Raw genomic sequence first — 24445 nt, forward strand, 5'->3', positions numbered from 1 at the left:
TAAATCACTATTTCTACAGGCTACACATGCTATTGACCTTGACATGAAATAGTAAATATTTAATTGGTTTGTGATACTATACGGTCTACCTTTTTATGATTGAAGATAAAAAGACATATCAATAGACTGAGGTATATTCCCAACTCTCTAAATATAAATTGACATATTTATATATTTATATATAAATCTTTGTAATATTTACATCACGTAATTTATGCAGCTCCTACATATTTACATACGTGTTCAGAAACATGATGTCTAGGATTATAAACATTGAGTAAGTAACTATTTATTTTTTGATAAGATATACATTTATTTAGAATCTGAAAAAAGCAAATTAGTACAGTAAAATTGCAAAAGCCACATGCAGTCATTGCAAAGTGTTAATTTAGTTTCTAATGGTTTAATGTGAAAAGAGCAATATGTGTGTATATATATATAGTATTAATAATGTTTTCTTTAATAATTATTATTAACTTATTACAACGTATGTACGAAATAATATTATGCCTTATGTTTATATAAATATGTTTTGAAATATATCAAGGCTAATTTTAAACAATTAACAACAGCATACATGTACAAAAGCCATACACGTTCATATTTAATTACGTACTTTTTAATTGGAAAATTTTGCCAAGCTGTCAAGAGTACGAGTATGGTTACAACAGCGCAATTATTCGTAATGCATCTTCTATATAGCAGTGGCGGATCCAGGGGGGAGGGTGGTTCCGTGGGTTGGAACCCCCTATTTTTTGGACGATCAATACATTTGAATGAAGGCATATAGTTGGAACCCCCCTTTATCCTGGGTTGGGAACCCCCCTTTAAAAAAAAAATGGCTGGATCCGCCCCCTGTATAGGGTACCAGTGGTGTACCATATTTTGTTTCTCGAAGACTACACAAAACAGAAAAAAAAATGGGTAGCAGTTCTTGTAACTAGAAATATCAGCGATACATAACTGCCAAAAATATACATAATAGATATAGTCATGCGGCATAAGTCGACCTGAAATGCTCCTACGTGCAGAAATGAATAATCTGTAAAATATAATAAGTAATATAGAAGAATTAATTCCAATCCGGTATCATTCAATCAGAAGCTGTACAAGATTTTTTCTGAGTACCATCTTGGGGTAACTTGTCGGTAAAATGTAAACAAATAATTGCGCTCTTATAACCGAATGTTTGACATATATACTGCAACTTAATTTTAAAACGTTGAAATACAGTCCGATACATTGCACCAGTCGGATGGCATCAAATAAACATTGACGAAAGAGGTTTAACTAAACTTAAATAGATTGATTGATTGATTGGTGTTTTAACGCCACTTTCACTTTAAGTCGATGTATACGTCATAGTAGGAACCTTGGTCTTGTGTAACTAATTCATAAAATTAACTGGAGATTAGTGTATAGTAGCTAGGTTAAGAATTTGTTCAGAATTGATCGGCACAATTGATCCATGTACTTTCAGGAAAATCAATCGAAATGTTTTTCTTTTTTCTTTCTGTAATTGTATCTGAATTATCCATTTAATTTTTTTTTCAGTACTTGGCTTTTTCCTTGAAAACTATAATAGGAGCTGGGTTACAAGTATAAATTTCAAATATGATGAACATGACAAGATATTTTTCGAATTTATTCCAGTAACCGCGCACTGAAAGACTGCATGATTCCTCAATTACATATAGACTCGATTTCAATGCTTCCGGCATGCATGTGAATCCTCACTTTCAAAAAGTAATTTTTTTAATAACATGAATATGATGCAGGAAATTAACATTAAATTTCAAGAGGATTTACAGATTGTCGTCGCATTTGTTACTTAATTCAATGCAAATCACTTCATGCTTTCATGCAACTTCTTGCGTTTTTATACCCTTCTAGTTGCTATCTGAACTGATAAACGTAATATAGCATAAAAATGTAGGAGAACGGCGGGGATATTTTATAAACAAACAGATATAAATATTTGTTCCGTTCGATTTATCTGCCTAGTCTTATAAGCAGATAAGCAAGTCTAGTGGACTTTTTAATTATCTGATCATATTCTAGAGAAAAAAAAAAACAACATGCTTTATCAAATACAAAAAAACAATACGCGACTAGTGAGTGAACATCTGTTCATGAAATATAATTGATTGTTTGGGTAACGTTAGTACATTATCAATGATATGGTCATAAATACAAATTAACTGTTTACACAACTTAGTACATTATTATGTGTATGGTCATGCATTACACTGGTACATTATATAGACATTCGGTCGTTTATTAAGGAAAATGTAAAGAAAAACATGACCCTGAAAAGAGTAAATCGGAAAGTACCGCGTGTTAACCGTAAGTATCAGTATTTGCCCTAATTTTATAAAAAAAAGTACTTAAAACATAATTATTGGTTTCTTTAGTAAAAATAAAGTAATAAGCCAAATAAATAAGATTTTGTAAACCAAAAGTAGCAAATTATCTCGTTAACTTTAGACAAAAATACATAGAAACCATTGACATTGGAATGAAAAGTAATAATAATGAGAACAAAAAATCAAGGTCTTTCTACAGAAAGATGAAAAAGTCTAAATACTGTTGTCTCCTACCAACTTCTTATGAACATATCACGTTGAAAGATTTGATCATACTTTTGATTTTCTATTTCTGACACCAAAACTGGTCTTTATATATTTTCTTCTTTCGGTGCATCGGAAGAATAATCGTTGTTACTCCAGTAGTGACACCCGTGATTTTGTTTATGGAATAAATTCATTTGTAATCATTATGCATGCTCTTTCCATTGTAATAATTGTAATATTGTATTATTACAATACTAGATATTCAAATACGAAAGCCGAGAGGGCTCATTCATATTTTACAGAATTCAGAAATTCTACATTAAGATATATAAGCTATGGATCCCTGCGTTTACACTTTGATACTCTACCGAGAGCCTTGTTTTAAAGTTTGTTAGGAACACAAACGATTTTAAAACAAGGCGAGGGGTCTGTACAACTTTCTAAGGGATGCCATCAATTTTATCATTCAGACCCCGTGATACAACAGCTTCCCTGTAAACGTCAACCCTCTAAAAAGAAAATAGGAGAGACAGCAAAGCCCTGGAATACCGTATCGTAACGTATCTATACTAATAAAATAACGAGATTTAATTTGTTAGCCGACGTACAAACGACGAATTAAAGAATTCAACTTTATATATAACTAATATAGGACATTGGTGTTGTTTAAAAATTACACCATTCCAGGCCCTTTTGTTTTCCACATAATTAACATGATTAATATTACCAATGATTAACAAGTGCCAGGTAGAATCCGATACCGATACCAATAGTATATGTCGCATGTAGTCTCCGGTTACCTGTTACCTTCTATAAATCCATCTCTACCAGGAGAACCCTGAAGTCTTCCAGGAGTTGTTTTATATCTATGATACACTATAGTACACTATTTAACAAGTCTGTTTTCTTCCACCTCAATGCCACTATTAATTTTGGTTAATTAAGTAAAAATTCAATCTTAGTCTATGGTAAGTTTATCGTAGTATCACTACAAACCAGTAAAAGTCTGAAATGGCCTATATCTGTACTCGACTGTACTGATTTTTACTCGACCAGTCTGAATTGGTCTGAAATTTACTTGATAATACTCGACTGTAGTCTGAACCATACCTAACAGTCTGAACTTGTACTCGACCAGTACTTAACCATTTTATACGCGTCTGAACCATGCTCGACCTAGTCTGAACCATGCTCGACCTAGTCTGAACCATACTCGACCTTGTCTGAACCAACTCGACCAAGTCTGAACCATACACGATCAAGTCGTAACCAACCTAGACCTATTGTTTGTATCTATCTATTGTATTTCATCAATTTAGGAACTGTTTTGAACAACAGCTATTTCCCCTGGCTAGAAATTTGAACAACAATTTGAAATTAAAAATGTATTCAATATATATAGCATTGAAACCAAAATTTCACAATAAACATAATAGAACTTCATCACCATATTCATCAACACTTATTTACATACATATATATCACCTTTAAAATAAAAATAAAAAAAGCTGATCAAATAATCTCAAAACTGAATTGTGACTAATATTTTCAATGTTATTCAAAATGTTTTGAATGTTTCAGATATATTTTATGGTTACTGGACAATTTTCACCATAGTAACTTAAGCCTCGTATAGATTTATGGTGTCAGTTGAGTTTTGTTAATAATGCAGTGAACATTTTTTTTATTAAAATATATATAAAATAGCATATAAAGCAACTTAACAAATTTAAAAAATGACACCTTTGTTTTGTTAAACCAAGAATTTAATATAATCATGATAATAGAACTTCCAGAGTAATCCTGTGATAAACTTTTAAAAAAGGAAATGTGTTCCAAAGATACAGTAAAAATTTATTTCAATTAAATTTAAATAATTTTTGTCAAAATTAAAGACATGGCATACTTTAATAAGGTTTAATTACCTCAGTACATGTGTGTTTTACAGGTAAAAAGAAAGCCCTATTTTTCTTAAACTCGTGTATTACTTATCTAGTGAATTCAAAAGGCCTTGCGATTTAAGTTTCACAGGATGTTGCAATTTTGAATGAATGTTATTTAGAATTTAATACTCTCTTTTTCATGAGTTTCCCCCAAGCAGGAGGTATTACTTTATACTTCACCACTAATCAGTAGAACAATTTTATTAATTTCTTTAATTTTTATCCCTTTTTGATATATATTGTATATAATATATCCCAAATTACAATAATAGATATATTTCAAAAATAAGGTTAAACAATTTCAGTGATTTTGTTGGCTGTTGTTACCTCATTAAAAAGATAATTATATAACTATTGTACATTTTTGTATGTAACCATGAAACCTATGTAGTTTTTATTTAGGAATTTAGGAAAATTAATTTAAAAAAAAACACATGCCAAACATGAAGCACCTTAATAAGGTTTAATTACCCTCAGTATAGTTGTGGTTTTTAAGTAAAAGAAATGTTTTTTTTTAACAAAACTCTAAAACTTTAAAATTAATATAATTAAATTATTATATAAGACAATTTGATTTAACTATCTCTATTCGATAAATCTGAGAATCATGTAAGAATGTGAAAATCTGTTTTTATAATATATCTTTATTTTATTGTGGCTGTTGTCATGTCAGTTAAAAAGAAATTTATTTTAACAGTTAAAATTTAGAAAAAATAGAGGTTATTTGGTCAAGTATGGTTCAGACTGGTCGAGTATTGTTCAGACCTTTGGTCGAGTATGGTTTAGACTGAAAAAAATAGGTCGAGTACAGGTCGAGAATGGGTTAAGACTGTTTCAGACTGGTCGAGTAATAGTTCAGACTATTTTCAATGGCAAAGATAAGGGTCAAGTATAAATCAGTATAGTCGAGTATGGTTAAGACTGGGGTCGAGTAATGTCAAGTAAAATTCAGACCAATTCAGACTGGTCGAGTAAAAATTAGTACAGTCGAGTACAGATATAGGCCATTTCAGACTTTTACTGGTTTGTACTGTAAGAAAACCAGAACGGATTCAAACAGAAATATTTTGAAAGCAGAGAAAACTGCGCACTTTGCAATTAGCATGACTTTATCAGATGGCAATACGATTACTAAAAATACGTACTTAATATAAAGCATTGGTACCTTATTTCAATCACGGACCCGCGGGTGTGTTCTAGTATATATGTATACTAAATATGCAGGCGCTGGTAGAATGTAGCTTCATCGAAAAGGTAGGTTATCAATGGGAAAATTTAAATCAATGCTTTGTGGTAAAGTTTTAGATGTTAGTTTCTGGATTTCATTCAAGGAAGGGGCATACCTTATTATACCTGTGGTGTCGTTATTACGAGTTCATTAAGATATATGTAGTTCACCTTGTCTATGAACGTTGAATTTTTCAATAATGAAGCGAAGCGAAGAGACAACTTCATGTATCCCCCTGAAAATTGAGTGGAGACTACCTCATATATATATATATATATATATATATATATATATATATATATATACCGACAAAAGCCACATAAACTGTACTCCTCGGGGGTACAATTGGACATAAAGTGGACTCCTCAGTTAACTGTACAGTTGAGGTGAGCACCTTAACTTTTGGTATCTGTACAAAAAAAAGTATAAATATTAGCAATGTGAACTTAATGCCACACAAAAGATCGATATATTACGATCACATAACGGTCTTGATGGTCAAAAAATATTGAGGAATAAGAAAGATATTGCTTTCTGAAGTGACATACCCCCATTTTTCTATATATGTCACTTTGCACCAAATCGGTACAAACAGAGTTAAAGTGTACACTAACTTTAATCACGATTATTTATTGGTTTCCCCATATATATCTAATGAAATTTGCACTCAAATGATAGTTTAATATATCTTTTAATTTTTGATACCTCAAACAAGTATCGGAACTTATCCGTTAAGAAATTATTTGAGATATATAATCGATCCTGACATATACATGCCTGGTTTTCGATCAACTTGAAAAAGATATATACATCCGGGCATTTGAATGTTTATTTCGTTTGAAAACAAAATGGAGGATGTCCAAGCGATGACCTATATCATCATTTAGACGTCGGATAATGGTTTAAAATGATTGAAATACGTAAAATAATGTAAGTTTTTATTCATTTATATGAACAAATGTATTTAACAAACAAAAGTATGCCTGAAAGAAGAAACAACGATCGTCGTTAACAATGGCCTGACATCTGTATCCTACGACTTTTATATTCATTCTAGTTGATAATTCAGAGTTAGATAACTAAAATATATATATATTGTTCTTATTAATATTGATATTAGCCTGAATAGTTGCGCAACAATCTATAAAATGAGGGCGAATCGTGTTTATAAACAATTACAAAAAGGGGGGACACATGCGTATGATCAATCTGAAAATGCACATATTGAGACAAAATTGTTGTTTTTGTTTGTTTTTCATGTCCCATCTTTAATATGAAAACGCTTTTTTTTTTGTTGAAAGACGTTTGTAAAATGTTTATTGTTAGTATTATTGGTAGGGTTTTTATATTAGGTGCTGGGTTCTTCGGATTTTGATTGATTCAAAGCTTATTAAAAAATCAACAAATCATAAGTTTCTAGGGTGATGTGAGATTATCTGGCTAACATCACTAAACATGAGATTTTTATTTTAAAGAATGTTTTTTTGTTTCCAATTTTTTTGGAAAGGTTAACTCAAACATTACTAAATATGTATTGCTTCATACACTGATACATGTACGAAACATGATTCTACATCCTGTTGATATAATGTTTATATTTTTAGTACCGACTATGATTAAATTTTTAAATGTAATAATAAATCAAAAAATATTCTTTATTTAAAGACTAATTGTCAGAATGCATGGTCCAGTTGCAACTGATTAATTGGGGATTTAACAAAAACTATATGTTGGCGGTTTCATTGTGTAGTTGTAACATTAATCTTTTCTACATGTATGTATTTAATATATTAAAATGCGAAATTAAAAAACATTTATTCAAACTCATTCACTATTCTTATATGACATTCTTATTTGGCTTTGTAAACAAAGCCATGTTTTAATTTGCACAAAATATGTTTGACACATGCGCACAAACCTACTGTTTACATTCTCATTACTGTCATTTTTATCCTAAAAACCATATATTTTTAGCTGCTTTTCTATGGAAAGACCTATTGTATTTGTTCTGATTATTATTTTTTTCTTCTTCTTCCGCCACATTTTGTCTTGCTGTTTATAGTGGTTTCACAAGATGTCGCTTAGATTTTTTGCATGTGATATTGAACAGTTATTGCGCTTTTGAAACTTACCTGTTTGACTGAACACATTTCATTGTAAGAGTTCTCTCCCCAAACACTTTTTCTTGAGTGCACATTATAGCTCCTTTGCAACCGTGAACGGTTACGACAAAATTATTTCACCAACTTGCTCGTTTTATCATAAGGATCTTCAGAATAATTTTGAATGAAGCTTTCCGGAGACTCCATATAATATATGAGAGTCATTTCCCCATCTGTATTTAAAATAATTGAAATGAATCTGTAACTGGAAACCATAAGTCATAGAGACCAAGGGTCTTTTGAATTGTGGTCCTTTGTCCAAAAAAAAGTAAATTAGGTCAAGGTCAAAGGTCAATGTCAGGTTATAAATTTTGATTTTGGCTTATCCTTGCTACTTTTCAGAAACCGCATTAGGTATGGACAAAAATTTTCTTCTAATTTTGTTAGTTGCGGCATGTCTTAAAATATATATTTTGGTTATAAAGGGTGCATTAACTTTTGATGGGAGTTTCCTTCCCTCTGATACTTAAAACTAGCTGTATTGGGATAGAACTCATTTCCCATATTATAGTGGAGACTTGTGGACATTTGATTTGAAGTCCCTGCTTTATGACCTTGAAATTTAATTCAAGAGCAAAGGTAAATTTGATGTTCTATATTTTGACCTTTACTCTCTATTGATATTTATACATGATAGAGCCATTGGGTCTTTAAAATTAGGTTGGTAGCCATATGACGTTGAAAATGTCAACCAGAAGTAACCTTTTTAAACCGAAAGTACCAACTTATTTAAAGAAAAGGGTTATAGAAACTATATATTTTTGGAATCAGTGTAAAGTTAGCTATTATTTGAAACCGGAAGTGACTTTGGTTAACCGGAATTGGCTTATTATCTCCCTTAGTTGAAGAAAATTGTACCTTAAACATTGTATTTTCAAAATCAGTGTGTGATAAGCTATCATTTAAGACCGGGCATACTGTTTTTATCCAAATTTTCTTATCTTAAGTGAATTTGGGTGGAAAGGCCTTCAACTACCCCCCTGAACAATTAGTTTTTAAATGTATTATACATTGTTATTCAAACATTTTATATTAATTCTGCTTTTAGTTTTTAAACTTACATGTATCAAATATTTAAATGTAATGCGCATAATTCCTGTGGAGGAAATGGAAACAGCCAAACATTCATAAGGAATTTTCTTACGCTTCAACCTAATAAAATTCTGTATTAGTTCTGTTAGTAACTAACATGAGATAGTCTCAAAGTGATGTTAAAGCAACGTTTCAAGTTACGTTGAATGGAAACAAAAAACTAACGTTAAAGAAACCTTTCAGTTCACTTTATTTATTTACAATAAACTTATGTCAGTGTAATATTCATCAAATATCAGATATTAATACAAAAATTACAATGGAGTAATAATTTCTAATAAAGGATAAATAGTTACTGTTAATTTTCAACTTATGGTAAAGGAACAATATGTAATTGTTTCCTACTTTTAAAAAATGATGTCAAATAATAGCTTATGACATCATATTAAATTATGGTTAGTCATTAAACTTTAACGGTAAATTTTTATATCGATATAATTTTAGATATATATTTTTTTTAAAATATTTTTAAAAAACTTTATTTAGTCGTTGAACTTGTCATATCTATTTTAAGTAATAATTTTATATAAATAAAAACATAATATTTTAATGTTACATTTGGGTAAGTCATGTAAGTCAACATTGCTTATAAGACATTATGATTATAATTTTACACTTATGTTATTAAAACATAAAAATTTTACGTTTCTTTGACATTTTAAACTAATACAATGTATGTGATGTGTTTAAGCATGGAATACTTTAAAAGTAAAAACTGCAGACCTTAAGCATGTTGAGCACATAATTTCTTCTTTTATAAGTCATAAAAACCTCCATGGCTGTATGTTGAAAGATTAAAAAAAAACACAACTTTTTATCAGAAAACAACCTAAGAACAAGGATCATGAGGATTGACATTTAGAAAGAAATGCATATTTATACAAGATGTATTATTCTTTAATAGAAATTGACAGAATGAGTTAGTTTGCCTGTTTTACTTCAAAATCCATTAACTTTGCTTTTTTTTTTTTTTTTTTGCAAATCAAAATGCGGAAATATTTCATTGTGCATTTATACATTTAACTACTTGTAAAGGAATGCAATCATAGTTTCTTGTTTAAAAAATGATGTCACATTCCAGCGTGGGACATACATTTATAGAATGTGTAGTAATTAAACATTGAATTAGTATGTTGATTTTATTTAACATTAAATCATAAGTTTTTTTGTTAATTTTAATATTTGCTGACAGGAGTAAACAATTTTTAGATAAATGTAATTTAAGGTTGCTGATCTTAAATTGCATTCCGACAATTAAACTGATATGAAACAATCATGTTTTGTTACTGTTTAGTTTTCAACGTAATTGTAGCCATCATATTGGGGATCAGAATATTTTTTTGTTAAGAAAAATCCATTACCCCCACCTTTTTTTTTTTTCCTTTGCAGTTAAATGGTCGTTCCCTTACACTATACATGTTAAGCAATAATTGATACTATCAAAATGTAGTTGGCTTTGAATTAGATTTTAGAAACCGCGACTAGTATCTTAGAATAAATGTTGGTGCTATACCCCCTTTCCGAATTTTTTTATAGCTATAACGCCCTGTCGTAATTTAAGATCGGTTCTGCTAGTCATCTTTTAGTACATTGTAATACCATTTGGAGTTATTTCCCTTTGGTCGAAATCAAAAATTGAATGACCGACATTTATTAAATAAGTTTCATGATGGCCTTTCATGATTGGATCGAAGAAGATCGAATAGGAACAACATTGAATTTGTATATCTGCGAATTTAAACTGTAGACAATTTAACAGAAGACTAGGTGATCGTCTGAGTTATACATGTATTTTTAAGAATAAGATGCAGGGGATGAACATTTCAAGATCTGTGATTCTGTCAGCTGTTTCAAAGTGTTTGTATATTTTCATAATGTCCACGTGGAGCTTTTTACACTTCAAAATATACTTGGAGTACTTACTAACCTGTGAATCTGGAAATTTTTTAATGTTTAGCATGACCTAGATAAATAGACAATATTTATTAGCACAAACACATTTACATTAAATGGTTATGGCACACAGTATTGAGACAATAAACTGACAATAATTAAATTAACTATAATTATAAATTAAAATCAAATGCATTTTAATTTATGTTTAGTCTTTAGAACATAAAAAAACTTGACTGGGTTTTGCTGTGACTTTTTTCTTCCTCACTACATGTTATATTAGCGACAGGAACTGAGAAGGTACCAAAAATTATAAACAAGGAGGGGAAAGAAGTTTGGGAACTTCACATATATATATTTAACTATTGAAGCGAACTGTATTGTCATAGACTTCAGACATGTCAGATATCCCAAACCCAGAGGCGGGGTTTAGCTGGCCCCAAAACAAAAATGTGTACTAGTTCAGCAAAAATGGACGTCACACTTAACTCCAAAACATACACATGCCACATAAATGAACCAAAATTATAAAAACATAAAGACCAGAGGCTTCTGACTTGTGAAAGACACAAAAGAGTGGTGGGTTTAAACATGTTTTGTGAGATCTCAACCATGTTTCAACCCTCCCAATATACCAAAGAAGAATAAAAACAAACACACAGTAAAACTCACATTTTATACAACACACACAAAACATTCTTCATTTTCATTCAATTAAAACATTAGGCCAAAAAAAAATGTATGTCTGTTTAACGTTACATACTTTAAAAAAATAGGGTAGGTAGGTCGGTGTTTCCATTTTATTTTTTGTGACATGATTTTGAGTCATGCCGTTTCGACTTGTCGTGGTCCAAGTTGATCATGGGCCGAGTTTACCCGTATTTTTGATGATTGGATTATTTCCCTTGGAAAAAAATGGTGGCAAAGTGTTTATTTCATCACACGAGTTGCGAATTTCCTTAAAACAGTTGTCATATTCACGATTGTGAAAATTGGGATGTATCAGGCAATTGATTTATATCATTTGCAACACTAACTTCGCTTTTGACACGAGTTCAGTTTATTTTTCACTTTACGACGGAAATAAAATGACTTAGGGTCGGCCCTCAAAAGTAGGGTAGGTCGGGTAACCGTAAACAGACATATATTTTTTTTTAGCCTTAAACAAATGTTTCAATGTTTCATAAAAATTGCAGTCAAAGCTAGACTATGTTGGCACATTATTTAGTACCTTATTTATAGAAGCACTATAGAAAAAGAATACATAACGTGAGGGTACCCAAATTGCACCTTTTTTGACAGTTTTTTCACCTACATTTTTTTATGGTTCATAAGAAAGTTTCCATTCTGTGTTTAGTTTGTAGACCTATCCTTATTTACTTTATAGTTACACCAATTTAATTTTGAATCTATTTCATTGTATTTTGAATCATAGAAAAATAGGTTTGAACCGACCTATAAAAGATCAATGATTCTGTAACAAGGAGTACCCAAATTGCACCCATGGCTATGCTTAAATACGCATCCTTAAAAATCCAATAACAGATGTCTTATTTCTTCAAAAATTTAGAACAATTTGACATTAGTCCATGCTTACTATTCATTTTTCATCAAATGAATGCTTGGAAAATATTTTATTTGCTCATTTCTAAAAGAATACTTTTTGTGAACGTCGCATGGCGACGTTTGTAGATTTTACTTTTCCAGTTAATGCTTCATCTGTTGATACATACTGTGAACGTTTTGTGTATATTTACATATATATTTACTTATGTTGATGGACGTGTATAATGTAAAATCATAAAAATACAAATTGTTTTGTCTCAAAGAAAACTTGTTAGATTTCCGCTGCTATTGCAATCTGGATACTCCATGCAATTTGGGTACTGTGACGTTATATCCTGCCCTGATAATGACGTAAAAATAGATAATTAAAATTTCCTCCCCCTCCACTCTATAAAATTGAATGGTCATCCCCTTATCAAACTTTAAACTGTTTGAAAGATGTCTGTGTTCTAAAATGGTTTAGTAACTCATTTGATAATTTAGAATTAGCACAATTAAGCCATACCTTGCAGTTCTTAACTTCTTACTAAGAGCGTACATGTAGCTGCCAAATTCTGGTATTTCAAACAAGAACAAGAAATATTTTATGCCCCCATCACAAAATGTCGAGGGGCATATTAATTTACCCCTATCTATCCGTCCGGATAAGGATACATTTTTTGTCCGGCTATCTCCTCCTACAGGTTTGGAGGTACAACTTTAATATTTTTATACGACCGCAAAAAAATTTTTGGGATCAATAACTTAAGTTTAAGTGAATGGATCTCTATGGAGTTTTTTAAGAAGGTTCAATACCACAAAAGGAAGGTTGGGATTGATTTTGGGGATGATGGTCCCAACCGTTTAGGAATTAGGGGCCCAAAACAAGCATTTTTCTAGTTTCAGGATAATAACTTGTGTATAAGTATTTCGATTGCTCTGAAATTGTACCACAATGTTTAATACCACAAGTAGAAGGTTGGGATTCATTTTAGGGGTTATGGGGCCAACAGTTTAGGAATTAAGGGCCAAAAAGGGGCCAAAAACAAGCATTTTTCTAGTTTCCAGACAATAACTTGTGTGTAAGTGTATGGATCTCTCTGACATTGTACCACAAGGTTCCATATAACAAAGGGAAGGCGTTGATTGAGTTTGAGGTTAATTGCCCAAAACATGTAGGAATTAGGGGCCAAAAAAGGGCCAAAAACAAGCTTTTTTCTAGTTTCCAGACAATAACTTGTATTTCAGTGTATGGATCTCTCTGAAATTTTATTACAATGTTCCATACTACAAAGGAAAGGCTGGGATTGAGTATTGGGTTTATTGCTCCAAGGGGGGTTTCAAAAAGTTGGGGGGGGGGATTTTTTTTTCCAATTTTTTTAAGGGATTCATATTTTTTTTTCAAAATTTTTCAAATTTCGAATTTTTCAAAATTTTCAAGAAGAAATCTTCAGTTGCACAGTATTGTAAGATTTGTAAGATCTTTGACCACATTTATTTTATGTCAGAAACCTATATTATGTCAAAAATTTGATCACAATCCAAATTCAGACAGTATCAAGCTTGAATATTGTTTCCAAATTTGCCCAAACTGTTCAGGGTTCGACCTCTGCGGTCGTATCAGGCTGCGCTCAGCGAAGCATTTTATTATAGGATGTTCATACACATAATGAAGGTGTGCACGAACACAGGATTTTTATTGTTTTCAAATATTCTGAAAATGACAGGTAGTTGGACTTTCTTTTTTTTTTTGGTACTAGCTGCAACAAACATGCATAAAGAGATCATGGTTTGTTCGCCTATCTCCTCCTACAGTTACATCATCATACATAGTGTTAAATTTATAATTTCCTATGGTCAGGTGGAGGCATCATTTGTGTCTTACAGACAGCGTAACAATTTCAAGTTGTATGCCAACATCACTGTTTGTCAAATCTAAAATATGTGGAAATGTACTCATGCATATGGCAGAGCAGAAAAGGGGAGCATTGTTATTAGGTTTGCACTCTGTCCGTCTGTCTGTCTGTCCATCCATCAGTCCAGCAAATCAGTTTCCCACACTTGATTTCTTCATGCCTGAAGATATTGATTTGATCTTTGATGTTTTATCATAAGTTACGGATCAAGTTCAAATTTGGTCTGGTCTGATGATTTTGTGCAGAGTTATGGTCCTTTGACTTAGAAAATTCACTAAAATAATCAGTTTTCCACACTTTTTTTGCAAGTTTTGTAACCGTTATAAATAGAGAAAATCTGAAAGGAGCAAACATATTCAGAATAATGAGTTCTACCAATTGTCGATATATATGTCAAAACTGTAAGACAACTTCTTATAGGTGACTCGTGTTATTGCCCTTAAATGACAAATTTCACCATTTTTTTTCATTTTTATACGACGGTCGTATATTGGTATCACGTCATCATCGTCGTCTTCGTCAGCAAAAGGAAGGTTGGGATTGATTTTGGGGGTTATGGTACCAACAGTTAAGGAAAAAGGGGCCAAAAACAAGCATTTTTCTAGTTTCTGGACAATAACTTGTGTGTTAGTGTATGGATCTCTCTGAAATTGTACCACAAGATTCCATATTACAAAGGGAAGGTTGGGATTGAGTTTGGGGGTAATTGCCTCAAATGTTGAGGAAAAACGGGCGAAAAACAAGCATTTTCTAGTTTCTAGACAATAACTTGTGTGTAAGTATATGGATCTCTCTGAAATTGTATCACAAGGTTCCATATCACAAAGGGAAAGCTGGAATTGAGTTTGAGGTCAATTGCCCCAAACGTTTAGGAACTAGGGGCCAAAAAAGGGACCAAAAACAAGCATTTTTCTAGTTTCCCGACAATAATTTGTGTTCAAGTGTTTGGATCTCTCTGAAATTGTACTGCAAGGTACCATTCCACAAAGGGAAGGCAGAGATTGAGTTTAGAGGTAATTACTCAAAAGGGGGTTCAAAAATTGGGGGGGGGGGATTTATTTTTCATAATTTTTTTGTTGTTTTTATTCTTAAAATTTTCCATTTTTCTATTGATTATTTCTGATTTATATATAAAAGCAAAAAATACTGATATGGCAAGAGATACACACCAAACAGGATGTGTAAATTATTGTATTAGGTATTGTGCAACAGCAAGAAATCTTCAATTGCATAGTATTGCACAATAGCAAGAAATCTTCAGTTGCATAGTATTGCGCAATAGCAAGAAATCTTCAATTGCACAGTATGGCACAATAGCAAGAAATCTTCAATTGCACAGTATTGCACAATAGCAAAAAATCTTCAATTGCACAGTATTGCACAATAGCAAGAAATCTTCAATTGCACAGTATTGCACAATATTTTTAGCAAGAACTATCCAATTGCACAGTTTTGCGCAATAGCAAGAAATCTTCAATTGCACAGTATTGCGCAATAGCAAGAAATCATCAATTGCACAATAATGGGCAATAGCAAGAAAATTTCTTTTGCACAGTATTGCGCAATAGCACAGTATTGCACAATATCACAGTAAATATTAGATCTTTCACCACATTTATTTTGTGTCAGAAACCTATATTATGTCAAAAATTTGATCACAATCCAAATTCAGACAGTATCAAGCTTGAATATTGTGTCCAAACTTTCACCAACCGTTCAGGGTTCGACCTCTGCGGTCGTATCAGGATGGGCTCAGCGAAGCATTTTATTGCCATTTATCATGGAAACTATGATATTTAGAGGGAAGCATTTTTTTTTCTGTTATGCCTTATATGATTTAGATTATAATAGATAAATAAACACTTTAACTCACAAAATTAATCAGCAAGGCAAGATCTATTAAAAGTCAAATTTTGTCGATATAGTTAGTAGACTGTCACTCTTAATAGGATTGATTGCCCTTAAATGAGGATTTTTTTACCCTCTTTTGTGTTTTTAGCAAAAACTAAAAAAGAAATAGAGAAACTAAACAGACTAAAAGATCAGTAATACAAGATCAACAAAATAGAGATTTTTGATGGAAGTCTATATTCTTGTCTACAATGTTAGAGAGTGTCCTTTGTTTGATATGCACATAGACCAAGGTGAGCTACACAGGCTCTTCAGAGCCTTTAGTTTTTATTTAAAGCACAAACATTAAGAATTTACCCTTTTTTCTTAACAATTTCTTAAATACACATGTTTGTATGGTTGACAGTCAAATACAACAAATAGATAAAAACATGAAAAACAAAGAAATGAATTACAGTATATTTTTTTTACCAGATTACCAGCCACTTCCAATAGTTTAATGAAGGAACACAGCGTTTACATTCATCATAGATTAGTGATTTTTTTATTTTCCCTATACCTTCAGCGGTCAAACACTTTACAGCAATCCCGAAGCGATTGAGAGTAGTACCTCTGGCCCAGGGAAGCCAGTTGAAATGGTACAGAATTACTAGTAAAATGTCGTCTATATTCATGATATTTGGAAATAAAGACGTTAATTGAACACAAAGTTTACACAGAACACAACTGATAATAATTTATTGTATATAATTCGTTCCACTGTGCAAGAGTGCTAACACATGATGTCAGAATAATTTTAACAAACATTTGAACAACAAAAACATTGCATTTTTATTTTATTTTAATAGCTTACTTCCATATATACTTACTTTCACTTTCTCTCTCAATTGCTATTTATAACATAAATCACCATAGCAACATTGTGACGTTTTAATTTTCGATTTTGTACATCAGCATGATTTTATGAATTGTTTTCTATCCTGAGGACGGTGGTCTAGCCATCGAAACATGTTGATCTCAATAAATTACTGGAGCATTCCTTAAAGTGTTGTTGTTATACATGTTATAGAACCTTCTACACTATTTTTTTGAATTGTATATAAGTTGTTTATAATGATGATTTTAATTTTTTCAACAGAGTGAGACTTGAAGTTTTGTGTATCAATGAAATGCAAATTCACTGGTTTGAGCATGGTGACAGTCAGCATTGTTGTAAAATCTGCTGCACTTTTCTCAATTCACTGGTATGCATAATACAGCAAAGTTCCATAGACGATTGGTGGATTAGCAGAACAGAAAATCATGCTGGAAATGAACATCATTAGCAAAAGGCTACAGCTACATGTACATGTACAGTAGATGCATTTTATTTTTGCTAAGTAAATGTCTCCATTGGAATTTTCATTCCACAGCCATGTTACTCATATTAATAACTGGTGTATAAGTGAATTTTCCTCTGAAATTGTTCCAAACTTCAAAAGGAAGGTTATGATTGAATTTGGGGGCTATGGCCCAAACCATTTAGGAATAGGGGCAAAAACTAGGATTTTCATGTTTGGGGATAATAACTTGAGCAAAAGTCCATGGATCTTTATGAAATTGTACCACAGGTTCCATACCAAAAAAGGAATGTTAGGAATGATTTTGAGGGTTGAATAGGTGCTGAAAAAAACAATTGTTTCTTAACATTTTTGCTTATTTCTTGAGCAATTTCAATGGGGTTTTGAATTTTTGAGGATCTTTAATATGCTGAATCTAATCATGTTGTTAGATTTTGGATTTTTATGCCACCACCTACGATAGTAGAGGGGCATTATGTTTTCTGGTCTGTGTGTTCGTTCGTCCGTTCTCAAATCTCGCTTTTTTTTTACAATTTTCTCCTGTCTCATTTGTTCCCTTCTGTTACTTAGATCCTAATTTTTAACACACTATATCCTGCCAAATCACCATTTTTTTACGCACCTTATCCGACATCACCATTTTTTTTAACACCCTATATCCCTCATTCCAAAAATGTGTCTCATCTCATTTTCCGTTTTAATACAAAGTAATTAGGGTATTACAAAATTTGGGTAAAATCATAAAGAGAGCAATGTGGCACCGTTAAAGTCCATAATTCCTCTAAGTCCACAACACCGCTTAAGTCCACAAACTTTTCGCTAAAGTCCACAAACTGACCTCTAAAGTCCACTAGAAAACGCCGTTAAAGTCCACAATAACAAGTTCCGCTAAAGTCCACAAAAAAGCACCGTTAAAGTCCACACATTTTGTTTTATTATTAAAAACATCAATTCGGTTTTTTTTTTATCCCATTAGTACAAAACATAGCATGGGCCTTTCTTCTCGGTAGTTATTTGTTTATCAGTTTGATAAATGAGAAAAGTACAGTATCTGTAGATGATTTTGTTCCATTAATTTTGATCTTTGTATTATGATCAGATGATGATGGCCAATTTGGACATCATTTCTATAAAGTTCGTAAATTCGTTAGTGATTAACTTATTACATTATTACTGCATTCTTCAAGTACTTTTTTTTTCTTATTCTTTGCATATAAACACTTTTTGACGTTACTAATGTACAAAGCAAACATGCCTCCTAATCTATAACATTTGAACGGCATTCATTCGGACAACAATCTTGATTATGATTATAAAAAAAAAAAAAACTAAGTATATGAATCCCCAAAGGTCTCCTGTCACTTAACTTTTAACCAACGTTTAAAACCTTACTAATTTCGGTGTTGGTTATAGAAAACAACGAAAAATAATGAGTTATGATTTTCAGAACGGAAAAATGAAGCCAGTATGATAAATTCTAAATAAAAAAAAAATTCTATGCGATAAATTATATTTTTATCGATTAGTATAGGATATCGATGCGTTGAATGGGTGTCTACCAAAATGTCACAATAAAACCTGATTTGAGTACATTTCAATGAGACAGCAACTCAACAATAAATGTAATACATTTTTACACCACTCTTCCGGAAACCAAATTGGAAATTTAAATATTACTTGCATCATACTTGTATAACATTAATATCAGTTAATAGAATATTGAATAGTTTTTGACCTAAAATGAATTTACACAAAATTTCGCACAAAAGTGTATGTGTTGTACTGTTTCATTACTGTTCCAGGCTAGGGAAGGGTTTGGCGCCAGCAAAGTGTTTAACTTCGCCACATTCTGTATGTGCCTGTCCCAAGTTATGGACCTGTAACTCGTTGGCTGTCGTTTGTTGCTGTATATCATATTATTTTCCCGTTTATTGTTATGGAAAAAAATCAGGCCGTTACTTTTTTCGTTTGAATTGTTTTACCTTTTTCTCGTTTATTTCGGGCCTATTAAAGCTTACCGTGAGGTATCGATTGTGCTCATTATTGAGGGCCGTACGGTGATCTATAATAGATATTAAATTCTCTGGTAGAGAATAATCTCATCGGCAATCTTACCACATATTTTTCTATCAGTTAAATAATTTCCGAGGCCTGGTTTGCCGATCGATCTAAGAAGTATTATACCTACAGTAATCACTAGGATGCCAACACCGAGGTTGTAAATTCGATGAACCCCGCTCGAAGGGGGTTCGACTCCAATCCTTATTAACTACTTCTTTATTGTTCTGCACTCCTTTATCTTAAACAACATATTGTTGTCTAATTCCTTACACTCACTACATTTGAACTTTGGTGAAGAGTTGTCCCATTGGCAATCATACCACATCTCCTTATATTTCATAATGACTGTTTACTTATTCCGTACTGTGTTCTGTGTACTATTTTCGTTAACACATGACATGGGTAAAATCTCTTTGTTCTTACTGTGCTATAATCTGGATAATGCACAGCTAAGGCGGACCCTGGATTTTGAAAGGGATGGTACTTGATTCCATAAAATTTTGAACAAATATATCATGTTAAGGAGGGGTATTTGCGAAAAATACCAGTCGAGAGAATGTTAGCGTGCCAAAAATACTCTATCCGACTGGACGCTTGTAATGTCACTATCATCAATGCGTTTTATGTCACGATCATCAATGCGTTTTGTACGTTAACATTCGGTGTAATTAAACAGATATAGCATGTTCTTGAGGGGTATTTGCGAAAAATACCAGTCTTGAGAATGAATTTCCCTCGCCTTACGGCTCGCTAACATTCTCTCTACTGGTATTTGTCGCAAATACCCCTCCTTAACATGATATATCTGTTCAAAATACCACGGCAGAGAGGGTGAAAAAGGCATATCCTTTTTGCATATACCCCGGCGCTGTTTAAAAATGAACAATATTCATTTGATAAAAGTAAATTGGTGAAAAATACACTGGCTATCAACCAATCAAAATCCAGGATTCTTACATAAGGTGTAATTAAAAAAAATATCTATTTTATAATATTTTGTGTACAATGTAAATCTTAAATGGGTGTTTCACAGTCAAACCAGTTTACTTAATAATTATATTTTGTAATTTCTGCCAAAAAAAATGTATTTTAGAATATCAAATTAAATAAACTCTGATAGTTTTGTGTTCCATGGAATGAATGTATTACGACTATTTAGATATGTATACCTTTTTAGTGACTATTTTGCGATCGAATTTAATGAGGATCATTTTTAAGTTTGTACCAAAACAGCGGGGGAGGGGTAATAAGCTGCAGATCAATTGTTAAGATGCGACATGTCTTCAAAAATGAATTCAGTAGACACAAAATAAAGGGGGGAGGGGAAGTCAAAGATTGAAAAATGAAACATTTTTTTCTGTTTACTTAATATTTTGAATTAAGGTACATTTCTCCTCGGTTCATCTTCTTCTACGCATATTATTGAGGAAAAGAAAGGCAATTAATCTATTCCCAATAACCCGTTCAGTTATGATTTTTCATACACCGATTTAAAAGGTATGTAGCAAACTGAACTAAAACTGAGGAGATGTAGGTTATACGTCAATAAGACAGTAATCAAACGACAAAAACAAACTAATGACTACTAAAGGGCAACATGTAGTATAGTTTAAAAAAAAAAAAAAGATGTTTACACAATATGTCAATCTTTAAATCGTCACTAATTTATATAAAAATTGTGAATAAATTTAACAGAAACGATGAAAAACAATCGTACATCAAACTGCAATTCTCCAAAAAATGTAAAAATTTAGGAAAAAGCCTAAATATAAAAAAATGTTAATTATTTAATACTTACCAACCTTAAACTGCAATACAGCGTATTTCCCCCTTTCTTTGCCCTACAAGAAACTTTCCTAGGAGCCGTGGATTGCGGAATATCGTCCGCATATTTCCAAAATGTTCACGTAAATTGATGACGTAATGTGTTAAAACAGTTACTCGCCAATCAAATCGGTGTATATGGTTTAATCTGCACGGCTCGGGATGACCCTTTAACCCGAACTCCTACGTCGTTCTGGTTAATTAGGGTCACCCGAGCCGCGTGCAGAATAAATCATATATAACGACTTGCTTGGTGAATAACTATAACAAAAAAACAAGAATGTGTCCATAGTACACGGATGCCCCATCCGCACTATCAATTTCTATGTTCAGTGGACCGTGGAAATGGGATAAACACTCTAATTTGGCATTACAATTAGAAAGATCATATCATAGGGAACATGTGTAATAAGTTTCAAGTTGATTGGACTTCAACTTCATCAAAAACTACCTCGACCAAAAACTTTAAACTGAAGCGGGACAGACGTACGGACGAACGGACAGACGGACGGACGAACGAACAAACGGACGCACATACCAGAAAACATAATGCCCATAAATGGGGCATACAAAAATATACACACACTATTTGTTTAACTTAGTAATTAAAGTGTTTTAATCACATGCAAACTTAGTCAAAGATTAATATGTATAAACTCACAAAACGCTAAATCTGTTCTGCAGTAACCAATAAAATTGTATTGATGAGAACAGAAACATTTAATGAATGGCTATTATTTGTTTTGAATTTAATGAACCATAAAATTAATTTTTGACGCTTCACATTGAATAATCCGCGAATTAATTTTTGACGCTTCACATTGAATAATCCGCGAAGCGGATTATGTAAAATGTGAAGAGTCAAAAATTAATTTTATGGTTCAATAAATTCAAAATAAATTATTGCCATTCATTATAAATAAATGTCTATCAAAAATAAGGCTCAAAGAGCTTTTCATATTATTTATATTAACAATAACAACGTACACACATGTTGGCGTATGAATACACAACGTCAGAGTGGGCGTGTCGCCATAAAAATTGACAACATTGAAAATAAAGGTAATACTTTTAACCAATCAGAAGACAGTAAATACACCAAATTTATTTATTCCTTGATAGTATATAATTCGTAAAAGTTCCAGCTCAAAATTTCATACTAGTCTTCCATTTAGCCTTTTGAAAATACTAAAAAAGTATCTTTAAAAAGAGAATAAAGAAAGGAAATTAACTCTGAAAGCGATACCGTGAACTTTAATGTGACGTATATTTTATCAATCATTATGCCTATAAGATAGTTCCACAATTGTTGGTGTTCGGGCTCAATGCAAGATGAACGTTCCTATTGCCTTTATCCTATATCCACACCCTCCAATGCTCATATACATATATTTTTATTAGTTCTGGATTTTCTCATCACACAAATAAATCGGCAAGTGAATGTTAAAATCAAATAAAAAAAAATTCCAAAACATTTGATGGCATTTACAGTTGGATTTTCACAAACCATTTGTTGAAAGACGCAGAATTGTCTGAATATATAATTTTATTTGTTTATTTGGTCATAATTTCTTCGGTTATTTTTGTTTTTCTCCTGATGCAAATCAAAATTTTGGATAAAATGTAAACTTTGTGTTATATCATCAGAAATTGATAATTAACGCTTCAAAATAAATATATTACCAAATAAACAAATAAACATTTGAGAGTTCTGCTTCTATTGGTACCAATTTTGATTAAAATCTTACATGAAATAGTCCCTAAATATTTTTTATGAAAAACACGTAAATTTTCATGATATATATATAACAACAAATTGTAGGTCACAAATTCTTCTGACCATTAAATTTTACTGGCTTGACGGTTTTTGAAGTAACGTTCCTAAATGCTCTAAAACTTATCTTCCAAAATATATATGTATGTACTTCCAATAACTTCAATTTCAATGAGCATTTGAACTCAATTTCATACTTAATACAGGAGATTAACTCATAAAGTTACAATGTAGCGTCACTTTTGTATTTAGTTAAAGTTTTAATTTCATTTTTTGACTCTTGGGGTAAATTTGACAAATGCACGTGTATGGTCGAGCTCGTACTAGACCGTACGAGTATACTCATACGGTACGAGCATACGTTCGAGTATACTTATACGCTCCAGACCGTACGGTCCAAATACTCATATTGTCTGGAACATATATACATGTAGCACTGTTGAAATAAAATCTTTTATACTTGTACTCGATCATGATGATCATGGGTAATACACAATTCAGAACCGCATCCGCGTATAATCTATTCAATTCATCTTTCATTCTGAAACAAATACATTTTCCTTTTTGAAAACAAAACAAACATGCAAACCAATGAGCGATGGAAATCTGCTGAGCACCACAAAATGCATGAATGTGTGGAATTCTTTATCATTATTTTGATTTCAAACAAGAACATTATGGTTAAAAGTCTATTTTTGAGATTTACGGACCGTTTTGGCTGATGTGGAGCCTAACAGACACTGAATGGAAATCATTCTTATGTTTATAGATATTTGCAAAGGAAATTTAAATGTCAAATATAGGCTCCAAATTATGTCAGTGTCTCCAGCATATACATAAAGAGAACGCTATGTTGGAGTTTCTTGTGGATGAACAAATGTTTACTAAAGAATAAAAAGAGCACCATAATGATTGCTAGATAACTTTTCAGAAATGTTGTCTGTTTGATTGATAGAAAATCGCAATACAAAGATCAAATTTATGGGGATCAAAAGCAGATACTATAATCTTTTCATTTATCAAAAATATAATTCAAGCTGATAAGAAATACTTTCCAAGAACAAAAGTCCATGCTTTTTATTAGATCTATATATACTATCGGGAGTAAAAATAGGCGAATTGATCTTTTGATAATAAAAAAAAAAATGTGTGGACTTTAACGGTGCTTTTTTGTGGACTTTAGCGGAACTTGTTATTGTGGACTTTAACGGTGTTTTTTTGTGGACTTTAGCGGAGGTAATTT

The 24445-nt window shown here is 31.8% G+C and overlaps 1 protein-coding gene across 3 annotated transcripts in view; it reads left to right on the top strand.

Moving 5' to 3' along the window:
- Positions 1–212: 212 nt before the first annotated feature.
- LOC127717947 (uncharacterized) overlaps positions 213–24445 on the top strand; it is a 373820-nt gene continuing 349587 nt past the window's right edge. For 2 of the 3 annotated variants that reach the window (XM_052223827.1, XM_052223829.1), the window contains exon 1: positions 213–277. The gene's annotated coding sequence lies outside the window, so the exon portion shown is untranslated. Of the gene's footprint in view, positions 278–2237; positions 2347–24445 lie in introns of those variants that run through there. The other variant, XM_052223828.1, reaches the window with a different exon arrangement.

This window comes from Mytilus californianus, unplaced genomic scaffold (assembly GCF_021869535.1).
Source record: "Mytilus californianus isolate M0D057914Y unplaced genomic scaffold, xbMytCali1.0.p SCAF_10, whole genome shotgun sequence".
NCBI classification, from domain to species: domain Eukaryota; kingdom Metazoa; phylum Mollusca; class Bivalvia; order Mytilida; family Mytilidae; genus Mytilus; species Mytilus californianus.